This window comes from Myxocyprinus asiaticus, chromosome 32 (genome assembly GCF_019703515.2).
Source record: "Myxocyprinus asiaticus isolate MX2 ecotype Aquarium Trade chromosome 32, UBuf_Myxa_2, whole genome shotgun sequence".
NCBI lineage: Eukaryota > Metazoa > Chordata > Actinopteri > Cypriniformes > Catostomidae > Myxocyprinus > Myxocyprinus asiaticus.
Window position 1 is genome coordinate 4,334,815 of NC_059375.1, and position 21,367 is coordinate 4,356,181.

The 21,367-nt window shown below is 41.6% G+C and overlaps 1 pseudogene; it reads left to right on the forward strand.

The window, feature by feature from the left end:
• Positions 1-1,913: 1,913 nt before the first annotated feature.
• Positions 1,914-19,876, forward strand: LOC127422856 (serine/threonine-protein kinase tousled-like 2; annotated as a pseudogene).
• The last annotated feature ends 1,491 nt before the right edge of the window (positions 19,877-21,367 follow it).

A 21,367-nucleotide genomic window follows, 5' to 3' on the forward strand; every position in this document is an offset into this window, starting at 1 on the left:
ATTTAGCAGATGCTTTTATCCAAAGCCACTTACAAGGAGCATAGCAAAAATAAGGTGTTATTAAATTACATTTGTTTAGTTTGATTTCCCATAGAACCTTGAAGTAAAAAATGTCAAATTCAAAAGGTTCCAGATGCTTAGATGATTAAAAATAACTCCAATATATCCATTGTAATTATTGTAAACATGAAATTTAAATTAAGTAACTATGTTAATTATATGCATTTATCTAGGCCTAATCAACCCATTTCAAGCATGTGGATGACTATGTCAGCCACCACCAAAGACCATTTTTAGACCCAGGAAAAACCCTGTTGTACCAAAGTGCATGTTTGTGTTTTGAAATAATGAATGCCAGGTTAATTGCCATAAGTGAGCACAAAAAAAATTTATCATTATTTGTATTATAAGGTTTGATTAGGTCATGTTGTGGTAATTAAAGATTTCCAAAGAAATTAAAGACATACTAGTATCAAATATGCACGTGTAATTGATCCAGCCCATGTCATTAAAATGCCACTTAAACAGGTAGCCAAAATTAACACTCTCGTATGCCACTCTGAACAAGCTTCTCTCATGCACTCGCAGACGCGTAATGGACGTCAAGATTTTCAAAGAAAAATTACTTACATTTTGGGTTGTTTCTCATCAAACCTATCATAAGCCTTCGAAAGACATGGAATATGATGATACTTTTGGGTCCTTTTTTTTTTCAAGTTTCAAAGTGAGGGACTATCCACAAGAAGGACTGTAATATTCATTAAAACTTCTGCTTTTGTTTTCCGCATAAGAAAGAAAGTCACATGGGTTTAGAATGACATGAGGGAGTCCAATATGACAGAATTTTAATTTTTGGGAGAACTTCATAGCATACCAGGTGTAAACGGGGTCATAGAGAGACCAAATTCATGTACCATGGTACTCCAAGGTGCTAAAAAAATGGAATTATCATCATGGGACAAAACATTTTTTAATAATAATAAATAAATAAAAAACAAAACAAAAGAAAAACATGTCTATCATACATGGCATTACCATGGTAACCTGTCCAAAAAATATGGTAATACCATGGTACTTTGTGGTTGCCATATTTACCATATTCGTACCATAACATGGCACTCCAAGCTACTCCATTGTACTGTCATGATCCATGTCCATAAAAGATGGCAAAACCATTTGATACATATACCATCGTACTGGTTGCTTACTATGTACACTGGTATTTAAATGAGTTGAAGGTACTCTACAGAATACCATGGTGTTTTCAGTTTTATTATTATTGTAATTTTTGTTTTTTTAAACGATGATTGATTGTTTCTTAGAATTTGTGGACATTATTTAACTTAGTAAACAACCTGAAAAAACTCAAATGAAATTGAAAAGTATTGCAAAGGTATTTGAGCAGCATGACCATGAGCTGGCTTCACATGGACCATTGACTTTGTTCAATGTGTAACTTGGTGTGAAGACGAATCGATCACTATTGATCAGTAGGCTATTTCTCTTCTGGATCAGTTTGAGCAACATGAGCTCTCAGTCCGCTGAACATCCACTCAATCCTGCCAATTAACCACAGAAACTTTGATATATCGTATGATGATATGGGCAAAAATGAGAGAAAGAACTGTCTTTTAATGGGAGAGAGTTTTTGCATTTAATCAAATAATAAACTGATTTAACGCATTGATTAAGGGATACCAGCTCGATCAGAGATCTGAGGCGGCGCTGCGAGGTGCTGCAGTCAGTAGAGCCATGGGAAACACAGAGGATCTGCCCGTGCCTTCACACTAATACTCGCCTCTTATTTATTTATTTGTCTTTTAAATAATTCCCCCCCACCCCAGTTCACCCAGGAATCTACACCACTGTGTACAGGTATTGAATCTGAGTGCCATTTTCAGATATTCTCAGAGATGATGGAAGATCTTCACAGTTTGGACCAACGGCATCAGGAGCTCCTGGAAGCGATTTATTGGAGTCAATGTGGCTAAGGTCTGTCATTAACTCCATTAAAATACATAAATGTTCCCTCAGTAGATCCCAAAACAACAATTGGTGCTCTTATATTAGGGTCAAAGTATGATAAACATGAGTTGTGGCTTGTGTCTGGGCATCTTTCTGCCATTCTTATTATGGACGGATTTGATGTTCAGTCTTAGATATCATACTGTGCAGATTTTAATATCTGTCTGATCTAGATGAGGATCTCTGAAGAAACATGATGATTTTGATTCAGATTCACTGTTTTTTTATTATTACTTACTATGCAGGTGATTTTTCTGCAGCTCAGATCTTCAGTTTTTGGCTTGGCTTTTTGATCTCAATATCTCATTGCATTTTATTTTTTTATATCCCTTTTTCTCCCAATTTGGAATGCCCAATTCCCAATAATTACTGACTCCTCGTGGTGGCGCGGTTACTCACCTCAGTCCAGTTGGTGGAGGACAAGTCTCAGTTGCCTCCGCTTCTGAGACCGTCAATCCACGCATCTTATCACGTGGCTTGATGTGCATGAAACTGCAGAGACTCACAGCACGTGGAGGCTCATGCTACTCTCCACGATCCACACACAACTTACCACATGCCCCATTGAGTGCGAGAACCACTTAATCGCGACCACGAGGAGGTTACACCATGTGACTCTACCCTCCCTAGCAACCGGGCCAATTTGGTGGTTTAGGAGACCAGGCTGGAGTCACTCAGCACACCCTGGATTCGAATTCGTGACTCCAGGGGTGGTAGTCAGTGTCAATACTCGCTGAGCTACCCAGGCCCATCTCATTGCATTTTTGACACATGCCAGAATACAACGATGTGTAAAATAATTATTGAGTAGCTTGAAGCATTTGAATTCACATACTTGCATACACAGTTTTTCTGGTCATAGAGTGGTGTTTTAATTATTTTTATTTTTTAAATTAATTAACATTTGTCTTTTTTTACCAGAGTATGACACATAATGAGTCTTCCAACCACTGCATATGCAGTGTCGGATCTCTGAGCGATGAACTGGAGGTGAGAACAACGTGTTTGGTGCAACTGGACACTGGTTCATATATTTAGTTGGTTATTAGTAAAAACTGGGAAGATGTTTGTTACTTTGTTCCTGGAATGACAGCAGTATCAATGTCTGTGTGTTTATCAAAAGACACCAGAGAAGAAGAGCAATGAGAAGAGAATCAGGAAGTGAAAAGGAGAACTATGATGAGGGTAAAACACCTTTAATTTATTAGTGATAAGGATTTTGCTGTTGTTGTTCCTCCATTATAACTAAACTGAAGAAAAAATCCAAAGCAGCTTGCCAGAGAGGTGCAGCTAGCAGCCCAACAACTTCCTGCCGCCAGCCTCCTCAATTACCCTGACCTCAAGAAAGCCATCCTGCAGCGGGTCGGTCGTAGTCCAGAGCAAAGCCGCCAGCGGTTCCAATCCCTGCCAGAAATGGTTGCTGGCTGAGGGGACCCATGCCGTCTACGTCTGCTCTACATCATGATGAGGCAGAGGAGAGAGTTCCTGTCTTCAGAGGATTCCCTGAGGATTTCCCTCTAGAGCAGTCACGTGATGAGTCTCTCAAACACGCGTTTGACCAAGTGAGAGTAATAGATGGTCAACAGCTCCGCCCTGAAGTCATACTCACATACCCATTGTATCGAGTGACGCAGGACACTCAAACAAAAGAAAATACAACCCAGTTGTTAGTACCGAAGAGCCGTTGGTAAACCCTCTTCCAGGCGGCTCACCATAATCCAATGGCTGACCATCTAGGGCACGAAAAAACACTCAACCGAATAATGGCCCGTTTTTTTTTTGGCCAGGCATTCACGGGGACGTTCGCGGTGTGCCATGAATGTCAGCTGGTGAATCCATCGGCCACCCCAAAAGTGCCATTGCACCCTCTACCATTAATCAAGGTCTCCTTCGAAAGAATTGGTATGGACCTCATCAGGCCATTAGAACGGACCGCACACAGGCATCACTTTGTATTAGTTCTGGTGGACTATGTAACACAATATCCAGAAGCAGTGCCCCTGTGCAACATCTCAGCATGTAGTGTTGCGGAGGCACTCTTCAGAATTATCTTCCGAGTGGGGAAAGAAATCATCACTGATCAAGGCGAGAGGTCCTGCAAGCCTCGACATGGTTTTCCCCATTCAAGCTGCTGTACGGGTGTTGGCCGCGCGGTGTGCTCAATGTAATATGGGAAGCTTGGGAAGAGGGACCTTCAAACAGTAAAAATGAAATTCAATATGTTCTTGATCTTAGAGCAAAACTCCAGACTTTGGGTTGGTTAACACAGGAATGTTGCTCCAAGCTCAGGAATGTCAAAGCTGGCTGTATGGCAGGGGCACTTGACTACGGGAATTCACACCTGGAGATAAAGTGCTTGTATTACTGCCCACCTCAAGCTCTAAATTACTCGCTAAGTGGCAAGGGCCCTTTGAGGTTACACGGCGAGTCGGAGATCTCGATTATGAGGTTAAGTGAATGGATAGGGGTGGGGCACGTCAAGTTTACCACATCAACCTCCTAAAATCATGGAGGGAGGCAGTCCCTGTGGCCTTAGCGATGGCAGTCCTCGAGAGGGCGGAGCTCGGGCCGGAGGTGACTCTCAAACCAAATTCATTCACCCCGGTCCCTTGTGGAGACCACCTTTCACCGTCACAGCTCACAGACGCGGCCAAGTTGCAAACGGAATTTGTGGACATGTTCTCACCTCTCCCCAGTCGCACGAACCTCATAGAGCACCACATCAGGTGGTGGTTCGTAGCCGCCCCTATTGCCTTCCTGAACACACAAAAAAAGGTTAAGGAAGAATTAGAGGCGATGCTTGATATGGGCGTAATAGAAGAGTCGCACAGTGATTGGGCCAGCCCGGTAGTTCTAGTACCTAAGAGTGACAGGACGGTCTGGTTCTGTGTAGACTATCGCAAAGTGAACGTGGTGTCCAAATTTGATGCATACTCAATGCCTCATACTGACGAATTCCTCGATCGGTTGGGAGTGGCTCAATTTTATTCAACACTGGACTTAACAAAGGGTTATTGGCAGATCCCTTTAACTCCAATCTCCCGAGAAAAATGGCTTTTTCCACACTCTTCGGCTTATACCAATTTGTGACCCTCCCCTTCGGTTTGTTTGGGGCCTGGCCACATTTCAGCATCTCATGTACAAAATTCTCAGACCCCATACGACATATGCTGCCATGTATTTAGATGATATTATTATCTATAGTAATGACTGGCAGCGGCATATGCGACATCTGAGAGCTTTCCTGAGATCGCTGCGACGGGCGGGGCTTACGGCCAACCCGAAGAAGTGCGCAATTGGGCAGGTGGAAGTTCAGTATATGGGGTTCCACTTGGGTCACGGGCAGGTGCGTCCCCAGGTTGACAAAACCGCAGCGATCGTGGCCTGTCCGAGGCCCAAGACCAAAAAGGAGGTGAGACAGTTTCTGGGGATGGTTGGCTACTACCGAAGGTTTGTGCCTAGTTACTCTTACGTCACCAGCCTGCTGACTGATCTTACTAGGAAGGGGGCCCTCGATATGGTCCAGTGGACGGAGTCATGCCAACAGGCCTTCCTAAAAATAAAATCTGCGCTCTTTGGGGGGCCGCTTTTATATGCTCCTAATTTCTCTCTCCACATTATTTTGCAGATGGATGCATCAGACAGAGGGCTGGGGGCAGTGCTCTCACAGGAGGTGGAGGAGCGACTGGTGCTGTACATTAGTCATAACTTTTGCTGAGAGAGACTAAGTACAGCACTGTGGAGACGGAGTGTCTAGCGATCAAGTGGGCCATCCTCACTCTCCGCTACTACCTGCTGGGATGGGCCTTCACCCTCTGTTCAGATCACGCCCCACTCCAATGGCTCCAACCGCATGAAGGATACCAATGCACGGATCACCCGTTGGTACATAGCACTTCAGCCATTCAAATTTGAGGTGATCCACAGACCAGGAGCGCAGATGGCTGTGGCTGACTTTCTCTCCAGAAATGGGGGGGTTGTTGGCAGGCCGGATGTTGCCCTGGCCTTAGTCGGGCAGTGGGGATATGTGGTGATGGGGCGTGGTCGTGTGTCTATCTGCGGGAGAGAGTGATAAGGCTCGTCACCTGGGTTGTAATTATCCCTAACACCTGTCTTTTGTTATAGTGATGGTGGAAGGAGACTTAAAAGCTGCTCCAGTGCATCAGTTCAGGAGAGAGAGAGCAACCTCAGAGCCCTACTGAGTGTTTTGAAAAAAAATTTTGTTATCTTATTGAGTGTGGTGAAGCTACATGAATTGAGTGCATTAAAGACAATCCAAGACCCTGCAGGCAGAAAATAAAAGACTTGCCTACACTGCTTGTTGTCTCCTGACTCCTCCATTGCCCAAAAGAGTTGTTCCTACTACAAATACGCTGTCTTCATTGACACTGACGTTGCGTGACAAGAAATGGAATTTATAATGGGAAGCAGACGTTGCAAGAACTGGAGAAAAACCTCAGAATTAAATTGCACTTGACTCAGCCCATTAGCACTTTGCACGAGCGGTTTCGCTAACCCACTTGCGCCAAGACTTAGCGCATGCTTGCACGAAAATATAAAATCTTCATGACTGTGCCCACTGACTTTTTGCGTATGACGTATATTGCATAGCGCTGCACTTTAGGCATAGCTCTCTTAAAATATGGCCCTGTATGTCTTAATTAGTTTCTCCATGCATGTATGATAAAAAATATTTACTAAATCTCAACATGTTCACATACTTTGATGAACTTGTTTTTAATGCCACAATAATTTAATAAATACTTTTAAATCCATGAATTACATTGCCTTAGTTTATTTATGAAATGAATAATTATTTCTGAGATTAAGGCATTTTCTCTTAATACTTTAGCATTTTGGCTGTTTACTCAGAATGACACAAACACACCAACACAGAACTATAAATGCAAACAAGGCCGAAGTATAATCAGCGTCAGACACCCCCCTCCTCACACAGTGGGGTCTGTTTTAAAAGTAATGTTTCTATGAATATGCCCTTTTAATTAAGTTCTAAAAATGCAAAAAAAAAAAAAAAATGTTTCAGGAAAGTGTTAGCATGTTTTACACATTTAACATGTGTCTCTTTACAAACCCTGCACAAAACTCCACAAAACCCTTGATTGTTCAGTCGTTATTACTGACCCATACACCGGATTGAAAGCACTTGTCATGGCCAATGGGCCAGGAAGCCAGGCCGCCATGCTCCTGAGACTGACGAACCACTGGAGAATGGCCGCCACACCCAGTCCCTTTTCTAACCAAACCCTTTTCTGCACTGCCTGACATTCACTGAGCCTGTCTGATCACCGCAAGGATACAACACTTCTTTACATGTCCCCTAACCAGACACGATGCAATAACGCGACACACCATAAAAGGTATCTTTTCTGTACTAGAGTTTTTGTTCTTACCACACCGCAATGAGCGACAGAACAGGTCAATTTCCTGATTTTTATTACTCCAACATTGTGACATGCCTCTTCAGCTGTGAAATCTCTTAAGTTCAAAATCCTTCTAATAAGGGGGCCTGGGTAGCTCAGCAAGTATTGACGCTGACTGCCACCCCTGGAGTCACGAGTTCGAATCCAGGGCGTGCTGAGTGACTCCAGTCAGGTCTCCTAAGCAACCAAATTGGCCCGGTTGCTAGGGAGGGTAGGGTCACATGGGGTAACCTCCTTGTGGTTGCGATTAGTGGTTCTAGCTCTCAATGGGGCGCGTGGTAAGCTGTGCGTGGATCACGGAGAATAGCATGAGCCTCCACATGCGGAGTCTCCACGGTGTCATGCACGACAAGCCACGTACGACAAGCCACGTGATAAGATGCGCAGATTGACTGTCTCAGAAGCGGAGGCAACTGAGACTTGTCCTCCATCACCCGTATTGAGGTGAGTAACCCTGCCACCACGAGGACCTACTAAGTAGTGGGAATTGGGCATTCCAAACTGGGGAGAAAAGGGGATAAATAAATAAATAAAAATTCCCTCTAATAACAGTAAATAAAAACTGGTTAAAAAACTAGATTTTTGTACGAAGGTGTCTCACCTACCAACTGACTGAAGAGAGCGAGATATCAGCAAAACAGAGTTCTTTTACACAGACATACTGAATACCTGATTACCTGAATCATGAAGCTCGCCAAAATAAAATCACGAGTACCGCGTAAACAAACAGTTCTTCTCAGGTTAGATCTTTTTGTGTTGCATCTAATTGGACACAGTGTTAGACACTTTATTTTCTCCGTTAAAATATTTTGTGTTAATTTTTATTAAAAGAAAGTGTGGCAGTGCTATTTACACTGTAAAAATAATGACTTCAAACACTTTTAATTAAATGCATATACATCAGCTCCTTAACTTTTACTATGCACAAACCTTCTGTAAAAGCAAACAGTGAAACGCAAAGTTTGTTGGTGTTTGTTGGGGCAGTTGTTTCACAGTAGCATTAGCAAACTGCTTCTCACGATATCAAGCTTCAACAGAGACTATTTAGCAGAGTCGGGCCACTTCTATTAAAATTAATGGGAGAAATTAGAACACCCAATGGTCAACAGCTTTATAAAGGAAGTCCCGCCTTACAGGTAAAAGAGCCAATCACTTTTTAGGTACAGACATTGCCTGTCAATCAGCTCAAGAACGCGTATGTTCATTAGCTATAAAAGCTGGGAAATTATTTTTTATTATTTATTTTTTTTACATAATCTGAGGTAAAACAGCACAATTTATGATAATACTGTTGTCAAATTTTACTGCTGATTTGAAATATGTTTTTTGATTGTAATCTTGACCAACCTTTTTGGAGATTTTGGTGTTGCTCCTTTCAAGTAGCTAGGAGCTGCTCTTGTATGCTGCTTGTTTACAGAAAAATAGCTGCCCAAGAGTGTTCCAAAGATGGCCGTCAGTGAACTGACTTGCTAGAAAGTCTTTGGCTGCAATGGGTTCCACTCCCTTCTATTGAAATAGTATGGTATTAACACCACTTAAAGGTTTGGAGCAGCAAGCGCACATTTACCACGGCAACTGCAGTGGTAAAAAGGCCATTCTGGACTGGTAACATCTATATATCAGCCAGGCCAATATTTGGCCATTTTGAGATTATCGGCCATTATTACATGGCTCTCTGAAATTCTCTATTCTGATTGGTCAATGGCACCATCTAGAGGTCTGATATGTCTGAGTAACAACCGCACATCCGGGGATTAAGTCATATCTGACTGGTTATCTGGATATTGCAAGTCATCTTTCCTACTTCTCGTATCACTCTGCAATCTTGAAGAAAGCTAATAAAATACTTTCAACTGATATCAATGTTTCATGTCCATTTACTTATTATTTAACAAGTAGTCTCGTAATTAGCTGGATAATGAGCAGTCAGATGGTCATTTTCGCAAAATAAACACCAACAGAACTCCAACGCATACCGGAGGTGGAATTCAGCCGTTCAGCTAATTTCAACTTAATTTCAACACAAATCAATATTTCGTGTCCATTTATTTATTTATTTATTTGGATAGTAACCTTACATGACTGTGCCACATTTAGTTTTTTCAAATATTTTAGAGTTCATTGAGTAAAAATTTAGTAAAAGATATGCTTCTTTAAGTAAAACAGATTTTGTTCTCACATTATATGTTGATATACTGTATTGACATTATTTCTGATTGTATAAAACTTGTACTATATTGAAAGCAGTTAAACATGTGATGTCCTTGACCAAAAATACAGAGACTGTGTATAAGAAAGGTCAAAGCCACCTGTATTTTCTTGGGACACTCAGGTCATTTAATGTATGCACACCAATTTTACAGTATTACACATTACACATTCTTGTGCAATACCATACTTAGATGTGCAATATATAACTTGATAATTTTTTATAGTATTTATATTGTCTTACATTGGTTATATTGGTTTATATCTATTTATTCTTGCTTATTTTTTGGAGTTATAATGTTTGTGTTGTTGTGGATCCATGTTTAATGTAAGCGACGTCTGGCACAGATATTTCCCTGCGGGATTAACAAAGTTTTACCTTATCTTATCTTACATATGTTTTCAATTATGTACATAACTCCTGTGCTTTAAGCAATATTTGAAACTCATAACATGTTTTTACGGTAACAAGCAACAAAGGAAGCAGTTAGGAAAGAGAAAACCACCCATTATGGCCCAAATGCCGCCCCCTAGTTTTGATGCAAACAAATGCAAGAGCAAAGTGAATGGAGTCGAGAATGAAGTGTACGGACACAGTACCCTCCCTCAGCTTCTCTTTTTTAAGTTGATGACTTTTTGTGAAATGTCTATTGTCCATGAATTTAACATGAGTTTTGTATGTCACAGGTTGTCACTGGCAGACTACCATGAGCAAGAAGAGATTTTTAAATTACGACTTGGTTACTCAAAAAAGGTATCTTTTGTACAATCTTCATTTCCCTTGATATAGGTCACAGATTAATTGTTTTGACCTTATGATGTTTCACAGGAGGTTTAGGCAGAGCTGGAACGGTTGGAGAGTGAACGAAATCTTCACATTCGAGAACTGAAGAGAATACACAACGAAGACAACTCACAGTATGCCATGTCTTACACTCACATCTTTTTTAATTCATTCCAAATACATATTTGTGTGTCAAGGTCATAGTTTGTAGTATGTTGTTGAGGTTTTTCCAGATGTAAATGTGGTGTTATCTCCCTCTGTAGGTTCAAGGACCACCCCATGTTAAATAACTGCTATCTGCTGCTCTATTTGCTGGGCAGAGGAGGGTTCAGTGAAGTTTACAAGGTGCAGTGTTTAATTCTTATGACCTTTATATATTTGTTATTTTCAAACTTGCCAATGATTGCGGTTTTGAAAAATCCAGAGTTAAATCAGTTTAATACACTGTATATTATATTACATATTCCTGTCAAATGTATATCTAGTTGACCTCTGCATATTATTTTTTTTTTAATAAAAAACGTGTTTGATTAAAAATGAATCCTTATTAAAAAAATAAATAAAACCAAAGCCCAAACATGTTCATTATTTATGTACACTGGACCTCATTCATGAAACGCAAGCAAAATTATTTCTTGTGTGCAAGACATTTGAATGTTTTCATATGTAACTATTATTAATCAAACTGATCTACTGACACACAAATCATGGCTAATATTAGCTGTGATTGTAGCAGCCATCCAGGTTAAGCTGTGGATTGAGGGATCGTTTTTTTCTGTTTTGTTTTTTGTTTTCACTTCTACTAGTCGATTTTTAAATCATTAATTGAAACACAAAAACATAAACAAAAAATAGTTCTAAAATTTTCTAAACTAAAATATCATTATTCATTATATTAAGGAAGTGGTAAAAAAAACAAACATATATAATCACTTCGCGTTTTGCGCCACTTCATTAACATACAATACACCCACAGTTTGTGCACATACATCCACAGATAGTGCAAACACACCCAACCATGGCCATTTGCGCTTTGCGCTAACACGAAAATGATGATGCGTTGAAGTCATGTCAAGTCATTTTTATTTGTATAGCGCTTTTCACAACACACATCGTTTCAAAGCAGCTATACAGGAAATCATGCATTAACAAAAAATAAATAAATGAAACTGTAACATCTATAAAGTCTTAGAGTGATCATTGTGTAAGTCATGTCGAATGATCGTATTTATAAGTTGAATGCACATGAACACCACCAAAAAGTCAGGATCCTGAGAAACTCAGGATTTTCTTAGAGCCCCGACTTTCTGAGTTGGGAGCATGTCAGTTTAAGAAACATGGCGGAGACAAATGTTTATTGGTAAAAATTCAGTTTTATTTGAGGATTTTGACTGTGCAGTTCAGTTTGTATGCATTTGTTTGCTGTTAATGAAGGATAACGATAAAACTCGCCAGAAAATAAGCCTCATTTAGTTGGTTTATGCAGTGACAACAAAACTACATTTCCCATTATTATATGTGGCCACACAAGAATTATAAAATAGACAGATAAAGCATTAATTACACACCTTGGGGCAGATTCACTAAACAGTTGCAGTACTTTTGTGCATATTTCAGCACAAATACTTGCGTCTTATTTACTAACCACCCCCAATCACGTTTAGCGGGCACAATCAGTTCTGAAATTGCGCTACGTCTTCAATATTTAAATGACGTCATTGTCATTCCTTTCCGTGCAAACATGCCTCCTTTCTATGTAAATTAGGCTCATTAAAGATTGCGCTTCATTCACAAAACTCTGTGCAATCTGCCCTGCGCGATTTACATATACCGCCAAATTAAAGTAGGCAGTAAAATGAATTTATTTAAAAGAGATATTTGTGAACATTTTCAACCAATCATTTTAGCAGTAATCAAATAGTCATTAAATGATGTTGAAGAGCGTTTTAACCTGGCATATATTCAGATGCGTGGTGTCGTCAAGCTCACTTTCTGCATGTTTAAGAGACGATCCAGGTGTCTGGATCAAAGTGATGCTGTTCAGTCCTAGCAAGGTGGGTCAAAAAAGGTGGTCTGCGGCATCCTCGTCTATATAGCACTCGGAATTGGAGCGCAAGATCAGAATTACACATGCAAATTGCTTTTAGCAGCAATTTTGTCTGATCTGCATAATACCTTTAGTGAATCGGGTGCTAAACAAGTGCAGTTAGCATGTGCAAAAAACACTGTCATTCTTAGTGAATCTGCCCCCTAATGCATGGCTTTGCTCTTCATTTTGTTGCATTGGTGCTAAAAAATCTTCCTGCCTTTGCTAGCAAGTAAAAAAGAGAGAAAGAAATATGAAATTGAAAAACAGGTTAGTGTGGCAGGGCACATTATCCTGCTAAAAGAGGCCACTGCCATCAGAGAATACCGTTGACATGAAGGGGTGTATGTGGTCTGCAACAATCTTTAGGTAGGTTGTACGTGTCAAAGTAACATCCACATAAATGCCAGGACCCAAGGTTTCCCAGCAGAACATTGTCCAGAGCATCACACTGCCTCCACCATGCATCCTGCTGCCATCTCTTCCCCAGGTAAATGACGCGCATGAACCCGGCCATCTTTATGATCTAAAAGAAAATGTGATTCATCAGACCAGGCCACCTTCTTCCATTGCTCCATGGTCCAGTTCTGACGCTCACGGGCCCTTTAGGTGGTGGACAGGGGTCAGCATGGGCACTCTGACCGTTCTGCAGCTACACAGCCCTATACGCAGCAAGCTGTGATGCACAGTGTGTTCTAACACCTTTCTATCATGGCCAGCATTAAGTTTTTCAGCAATTTGTGCTACAGTAGCTCTTCTGTAGGATCGGACCAGACGAGCTAGCCTTCACTCCCCATGTGCATCAGTAAGCCTTGGGCGCCCATGACCCTGTCGCCGGTTGAAAAAAGGCCAATGGGAATTGGCGAGTGGAATTTTCATGCCACTCCACCCGGACATACGAGTATAAAAGGAGCTGGCTCGTAACCACTCATTCAGGTTTTGTGCTGAGGAGCCGAGATAAGGTCCCGGCCATTTCAGCGGGTAGTTCAGTATTGTGGCAAGAGGGACACAACGTCTCGTTCCCTCCATCAGGGAACAGAGGTTACGAAAGGAACCAGGACGTTCCCTATCTGTCACTCACTCGAAGTTGTGTCAATATAGTGACACTAGGGGTCCCTATACGAAACGCGACAATAAGCTGAACTGTGTTACGTGGACTGGCGGTGCGAGACGGGCAGACCACTGTGTGCCTCGTAGCCAGCACACCAGGCCGTCACGTAACCTCCCCCAACGCTCTTATGAGTGTCGAATGGTCCTTTGGTAACAAGTCCACTTGCCCAACAAATAGGGACAGGCTAGCCCAGCCGTGGCAGTTTACCGATAGGGAAACGATTTAGCGGAAGATATATCACATGGGGTCACCTATGGGGAACCAGCACATGTGGAGCACCTACCCCAGTACAGGGCTTTGTTAGCACATGTACTGGGCCGGCAGCGAGTTTCTACACAAACTCGTCTGCCACAGGGCTAAGGAGGAACATGACTGGGAGTCAAAAGTGCACATCTTCACCTCATGGGAGGGGAAAGGTGCTATGCGCAAGTGGTACACCCGGCCAGCTGTCCCGGAACTTACCTGCTCGTACCTGACAATACACGGGACGAGACTGGCTCAACCCGGAGATTATAGAACCTCGCAAAGGTGTTGGGTGTTGCCCAGCCCACTGCTCTGCAGATGTCTGCCATAGAGGTATCATTGGTCAGGGCCCAGGAGGCTGCCACACTCCTAGTAGAGTGGGCTCGTAGCCCCACAGGGGGTGGCACATCCTGAGCATGATGTGCCATCACGATGGCGTCAATGACCCAATGGGCGATCCTCTGTTTGGAGACAGCACTCCCTTTCCGCTGTCCGCCAAAGCAGACAAAGAGCTGCTCGGAACTGCTAAAGCTCTGCATGCGATCCAAAAAAATGCGTAAAGCACGCATCGGACACAGCAACGCCAAGGCTGGGTCTGCCTCCTCCCGGGGCAGCACTTGCAGGTTCACCACTTGATCCCTAAACGAGGTCGTGGGAACCTTGGGCACATAGCCCAGTCGGGGTCTCAGGATTACGTGAGAGTAGCCCGGACCGAACTCCAGGCACGTTTTGCTGACAGAGAACGCCTGCAGGTCCCCTACCCTCTTGATGGAAGTGAGCGCAGTCAGGAGGGCAGTCTTCAAAGAGAGTGCCTTAAGCTCAAGTGACTCCAGGGGCTCTAAGGGAGCTCCCCGTAGACCCCGAAGGACTACAGAGAGGTCCCACGAGGGGATGAGGCGTGGTCTGGAGGGATTCAACCTCCTAGCACCTCTCAGGAACCTGATGATCAAGTTGTGCTTCCCCAAATACTTACCATCTACTGCATCGTGATGTGCCGAAATGGCGGCTACATACACCTTCAAGGTGGAGGGGGACAGCCTCCCCTCCAGCCTCTCCTGCAGGAAGGAAAGCACCGATCTGACTGCGCATCTCTGGGGGTCTTCGCGTCGGGAAGAACACCACTTAGCGAACAGACGCCACTTCAAGGCATACAGGCGCCTCGTAGAGGGAGCCCTAACCTGAGTGATCGTGTCTACCACCGCAGGTGCAAGAGGTCACCAGTGCAAGAGGGGGAGAAGCCGCTGTAGTGCGCCATAAATCTAACAGCTTTTTGAAGTGAATGGATCGGCAGAGTAATTCAGCTCGCTGAACATTTAAAACATTGAACTCCGAAGAGAAAATCTGAATGAGTGGTTGTGAGCCAGCTCCTTTTATACCCATATGTCCGGGGGGAGTGGCATGCAAATTCCACTCACCAATTCCCATTGGCCTTTTTTCAAAATCAGAGGTGTTTGGGGCTCCCAAGAGTGACCCCTAGTGTCACCACATCGACACAACGTCGAGTGAGTGACAGATAGGGAACATTTGTATACTGAATGTGGCGGAAGAACCAGGTTCGAGTTCTCCAGCGTTTGCCTCAAAGCTCTTTCTTGTGAATAGCAGTTTGATTAAAAGAGGTTGTATGTACACCACAACAGCATTGCCCTGCTGGTCGGACATTAGGAAATGGAGACACATGCGTCTGAGGATGACTTCGCTGTTTTTTATTCTTTGTTGCTTGGCTTTATTTCCAGGTATTCCAGAGTTTTTGCTGTGTGTTTTTTTCTTACATTTCTATCACGTGGGGCTTCACTCTTACATCAAACTCCGGAGTTCCCCCAATATACTTAAGTACATATATGTGGATTTGAAGGACAGTAGTCGATATTTTAAATTGGTGTGTATAAATTGGCAGTTTAGAGTGTGTGTGTGTGTGTGTGTGCGTCGCACTATACTCCTAGAAATCTTGAATTCTTTCTGCTGTGTTGACTGGTTGATGCAATGTAGGGCTACATCCTATGACGTTAGTTATCTGGTCTGTTCCACGCACATGCGCACTCTTCAAAAACCCTTGAATAAACCGTTTTCTTGAGTGCATGTAAATGGGGTCAGTGTTGGGGAGTGCAGTGCACAGTGGATCAAGTGAATTATTATTATTATTTTTTTTACTACAAGTGAATCAGTTTATTTAAACTGGTTCATTTACATGAACCGGGCGAACACATGAATGCAACAAATAAGAAAGAGGACAGTTTAGGATGGCACTTTTGATAGTTGCCTCAGCTCAATCGGCTGTTAAGCTGCTCAATACAATGTGTCATTAAAAAGTGTAGAGTTTTGTGACACTACACAGCAACTCATTGAAAAAAAAAAATAACTTGCTATTTGAAAACCTACAATATTTTAGATTATAACCAGCCTAGTTCAGTTCCTGTTATGCCCATGTCAGATAGGATGGAAAGGAGGATCTGGTGGTTCACCGTGTCAAATGCAGCAGACAGGTTGAATAAAATGAGGACGGATTATTTAGAGCTAGCTCTTGCCAGTTTGAGGGATTTGACTACAGACATGAGGACTATCTCTGTGGAATGTCCTTTTTTGAAGTTGGATTGATGTCTGTCAAGCAGATTGTTTATGAATATGAGTACACTGATATAATGACAATCTATGACGTGGTGAATGTGGCTTCTCTCTTTCTCTTTGCAGTCACTTGTGTGTGAGAGAGAAAGAGTGCTTTCCAAAACACCAGACAAAATGCCATCCTAAACACCACAACCTTAAAAAAATCATATATTTATTATGTATATAAAGAAGACGCTGGACAAGGTGATTGCAGTTACTATCTGTCACTTTTACTTAGTGTCACTGCCTCACCCTCCAGCTGGTTCACCCTCTGCCTATGATGTAAAATGAACATGAATGATTATTATCTTTAAAGAAATGTGAAGCAAACAAATGAGAATATCAAAATTTCGGTAATGTGCTTTTGTACACTTTTGTACTAAAAGCCCTAATGGATGTTGTTTATTGAAGCCTGATGAGTGTCATGACAAATAAATGGCAGCTTGCACAATTAAACAAAAATGTATCTCGTTTCTTTCTAAATGTCAAAACTTTTGTTTTAAATGTACTCCTGGCACACATTATCAAATTACTGGTCCTAAAATTTCTATTTTTTCTATTTTTCTCCCCAGTTTTGGAATACCCAATTCCCACTACTTACTAGGTCCTCGTGGTGGCATGGTTACTCACCTCAATCCAGGTGGTGGAGGACAAGTCTCAGTTGCCTCCGCTGCTGAGACAGTCAATCCACGCATCTTATCGCGTGGCTCGCTGTGCATGACACCGCGGAGACTCACAGCATGTGGAGGCTCATGCTATTCTCCGAGATCCACGCACAACTTACCACGTGCCCCATTGAGAGCAAGAACCGCTAATTGCGACCACGGGGAGGTTACGCCGTGTGACTCTACCCTCCCTAGCAACTGGGCCAATTTGGTTGCTTAGGAGACCTGGCTGGAGTCACTCTGGATTTGAACTCATGACTCCAGGGGTGGTAGTCAGCATCATAGTCAGCGTCAATACTTGCTGAGCTACCCAGGCCCCACTAAAATGTATATTGTGTAACAGTGGTCATATATTGAAGTTAGAGGCTTACACTATGATAAAAAAATGTTCTTGTTTAAAAAAAGATTAAACAAGAATGTGTTTAATCACACTTCTGGTTTATTTCTCTGTGACTTAACAGCTGTCCACATGGAGATGATTTTACAAACAAGTTTCACATGTGGCTTGCAGTGAGGGTCATCTGGCTTGCGGCAAGTATGACAGATCTCCTGTTCTTGCAAGATCTTAGTTACTGGCTGCAATGCTATAAACCATGCAGTCAGGGTTTAGGGTTGCAGGTTAGTTCCAATATAATAGGGGCATTTTCGCCAACAAAGATTTTGCCCCCACATATGTGACAAAACGACAAGCTGAAGAGCTTAAATCTATTAAATAAATATTTTTCTCCAAAACACGTGGAGAAATTCTTATGAGTAAAATATATCTGAAGTATATTTCCATTCATATTTTAAATTTTTTAGTGCACCTGGGTGACTAGGAACATTAAATTGTTCAGGTATAAATATGAGGTAACACACAGGCCAAATTCCCTTAATCATCAATCACAGTGGGTTAGACTACAGAATATAGTTCTGATGTGCAGCAAAAAGTTGTTGAGCTTCACAAAATGGGAAGTGGCTATAAGAAAATAGCCAAAGCATTGAAAATGCCCATTTCCACCATCAGGGCAATAATTAACAAGTTCCAATCAACTGGAGAAGGAATCGGCCTGGAAAAGGACGTGTGTCTATATTGTCTCCACACACAGTGAGGAGGATGGTTCAAGAAAAAAAAAGAAAAGCTTATAATAGGCCCTGGTTGGATCTTCCAGCAGGACAATGATCCAAAACAAACAAAAATCAACACAAAAATAGTTCACTGACCACAAAATCAAGGTTCTGCTATGGCCATCCCAGTCCCCTGACCTGAACCCCATAGAAAATTTGTAGGTTAACTGAAGAGGAGAGTCCACCAACATGGACCTCTGAATTTGAAGGATCTGGAGAGATTCTGTATGGAGGAATGGTCTCTAGAGTTGGGGTACTCAAGTTCGGACTCAAGTCCGAGTCACGAGTCCAATTTTAATGGACTTGGACTTGTCACGGACTCGGATACATTTTTACTCGGACTTGACTCGGACTCGAGCCTTTCGGGAGTCCATGGCATTTGTGATGCAATGAAAAATAAACAAACAAAAAAAATAACGTAACATAGGGTGACCATATGTCCTCTTTTTCCCGGACATGTCCTCTTTTTCAGACCTGTGGCTCATAATGACTAATTGGCCTGTATCTTGTGAGCCTAATATCCAAACTTAACAAAACTTGGTACACATAGACAACAGGAAAAGGGTGCACACCAACGTTCATATATTTCCCATGTTAGGGGGCACTGTAACTTAAGAAAAATCCTAGTTGTGTAACTCTGATCAAAGAATTTAAAATATGACACCAAAACAACTGTGTCCACAGCATTCACGTCTTTTCTTTCAAATATGGCTATGTTGGTCATGTTCTCTTTACATGTGCTTGGACCCCAATGATTGCTGCTTGCTGCTATATTTAAATAGTCTTTGTCTTTTTAAGAAAAAGTTATTATGCTAAGATGATTTCCAACCTCGTTCTCAGGTAACATTTTGTTTGTGAATGGCACAGCATGTGGGGAGATCAAGATTACAGACTTCGGCTTGTCAAAGATCATGGATGATTACAGTTATAACTCTGTTGATGGCATGGAGCTAACGTCATAAGGAGCAGGAACCTACTGGTACATTGATACAAAGACACATCCCAGCATGTATAACTAATTTCACTGTGTTTGTTTGTGTTAGGTACCTGCCCCCAGAATGCTTTGTAGTTGGGAAGGAGCCACCAAAAATCTCAAATAAAGTAGATGTGTGGTCTGTAGGGGTGATCTTCTACCAGAGTCTTTATGGAAGAAAGGTAATTAAATACACGTGAAAGGTCTTCATACTGTTGTCTCTATCAAGTATTAAGTTATAGTATCTTATGTTTCGTCACTAGCCGTTTGGACATAACCAATCCCAGCATGACATTCTCCAGGAGAAGACTATCCTCAAAGCCACAGATTTAAAAAAAAGATCCTGCCAAAACTGTCATATCTCCAGAAGCCAAGGTGAAAAGGTCTCCATTCCAGACAGTATTTGTTTGTGCTCTCTCATCGTTATAGCGCTGATCTTTGTCCTGTGTCGTTGCTAGGCATTCATACGGCATTGTCTAGCCTACCGAATGGAGGACCATATTGATGTACACCAGCTTGCCAGTGACCCCCATCTGATACCCCACATTCGGAAATCTGCCAGCATGCCACCACCTCTCGCACCACTCGCTCCCTCAACATCTAGCTCTCACACAAGCAGCACCTCCAACTGATGCACACACATGCAATGTTCTTACTATACACAATCTATCAATGTAAAGTTAAGGATAGGGTGCCAAAAAGAAATATTTTGCCCCAACTTGACCCAAGATGAGCAAGTTAAGAGCAATGGTGAAAGGAAAATCTAAACTGCAGGTTTATGATATAGAATTTGAGATGAGGTCACGTCTTCCAGAGGACGCTGAATTGCTTAACTGCCGACTCATGGGAGTCGAAGTTTTACAGCCCAAAAGTGGTGAACATTTATTTATTTTTTCACAAGAAAGAATGTCTTGAAGAAATACTCAAAGGATCTAGGTGAAATTCAAGTTAATGGAGCACCATGTGTTCCTGTGTTCATGTTGGAATGAGATGTTCCCTCTAGAATAATTCACTCCACGGCCTCTTAAGGTTCTGATCCAGTGGAGGGATGAGTTTAACGGTCTGTTTTCTAAATGACCAAAGTTTATGATCTGTTAAGGTTTTTAATGTAGTTCAAAGAAGCAATTTGCATTTTATGAACTGAGTTTCTTTTACTAAGCTTTTTTTTTTATTATTATTATTTTATTTTGGAAATGAAATGGGAAGATTTCAAGAGTATAAACTTTGTGTTTTAAAGGTTGATATTTTTCCATAGCTTTTTTAAAAATTATTATTATTGATTCATTGGAGCAGCTAAACTGTTTTCTGTCATACAGAACTGCATTTAGACATTAAACCCAGTCATTTGTATCACTGTGTGTCTATTTTTTCATTTACATACAGTATATTTTGAATGTTTTAACCTCCCGAGACCCGAGCGTGACTGCTGTGTGCATTTTCCCCTTCTCCTTTTGATTTGTAACTAGTAAATCCTATATTTAATTTTGTATTTTTTTTTATACCAAATAGTTTTCCTAAAAAATTATGTATTTATGTAAAAAAATTAAAAAATAAAACAGAGCAATAAAAAGTCAGATGTTTTTTTTTTTTTTTTATCAAATTGTTTCCAGGAGTGGTTATTCATGTTTTTGAGATGTTACAGACATATCAGAAATGAGCATAATTAATCCTGATTCATAGTAATGTCCAGCATCACCCAATCACTGTCAACCATGTTAAAATAAAATGTTGCATAAAAAATTCTGAATCTAGGTACTGATTACCATTGTCCCATGTCTGCCAAACACATTGAGTGGTCCAAACATCATCTGCAGTCTGAAACTGAACTGAACTTTTGGCCGGATGTTAGGAGTGAATGCACTTGGCCGCATAAGAAAACTAAAGGATGCTCCCCTGCTCCCTAATTAGGGAATGACTTAACCTCCAGTGTGCTGTCTGACTTCACTGGTTTCAGAACAGTTTGAAATGCACCTTATTTTCATCCTAACCCCATATACAGAATTGATTCTCATTGCGATAATGCACAGTGATAGGAAATTTGAAGGAAAATGAGCCTATAGTCCACGTACTATAGGTTCATTTAGTGTTTAACAGCGTGCAGTTTCATGATAAATCGATTACAT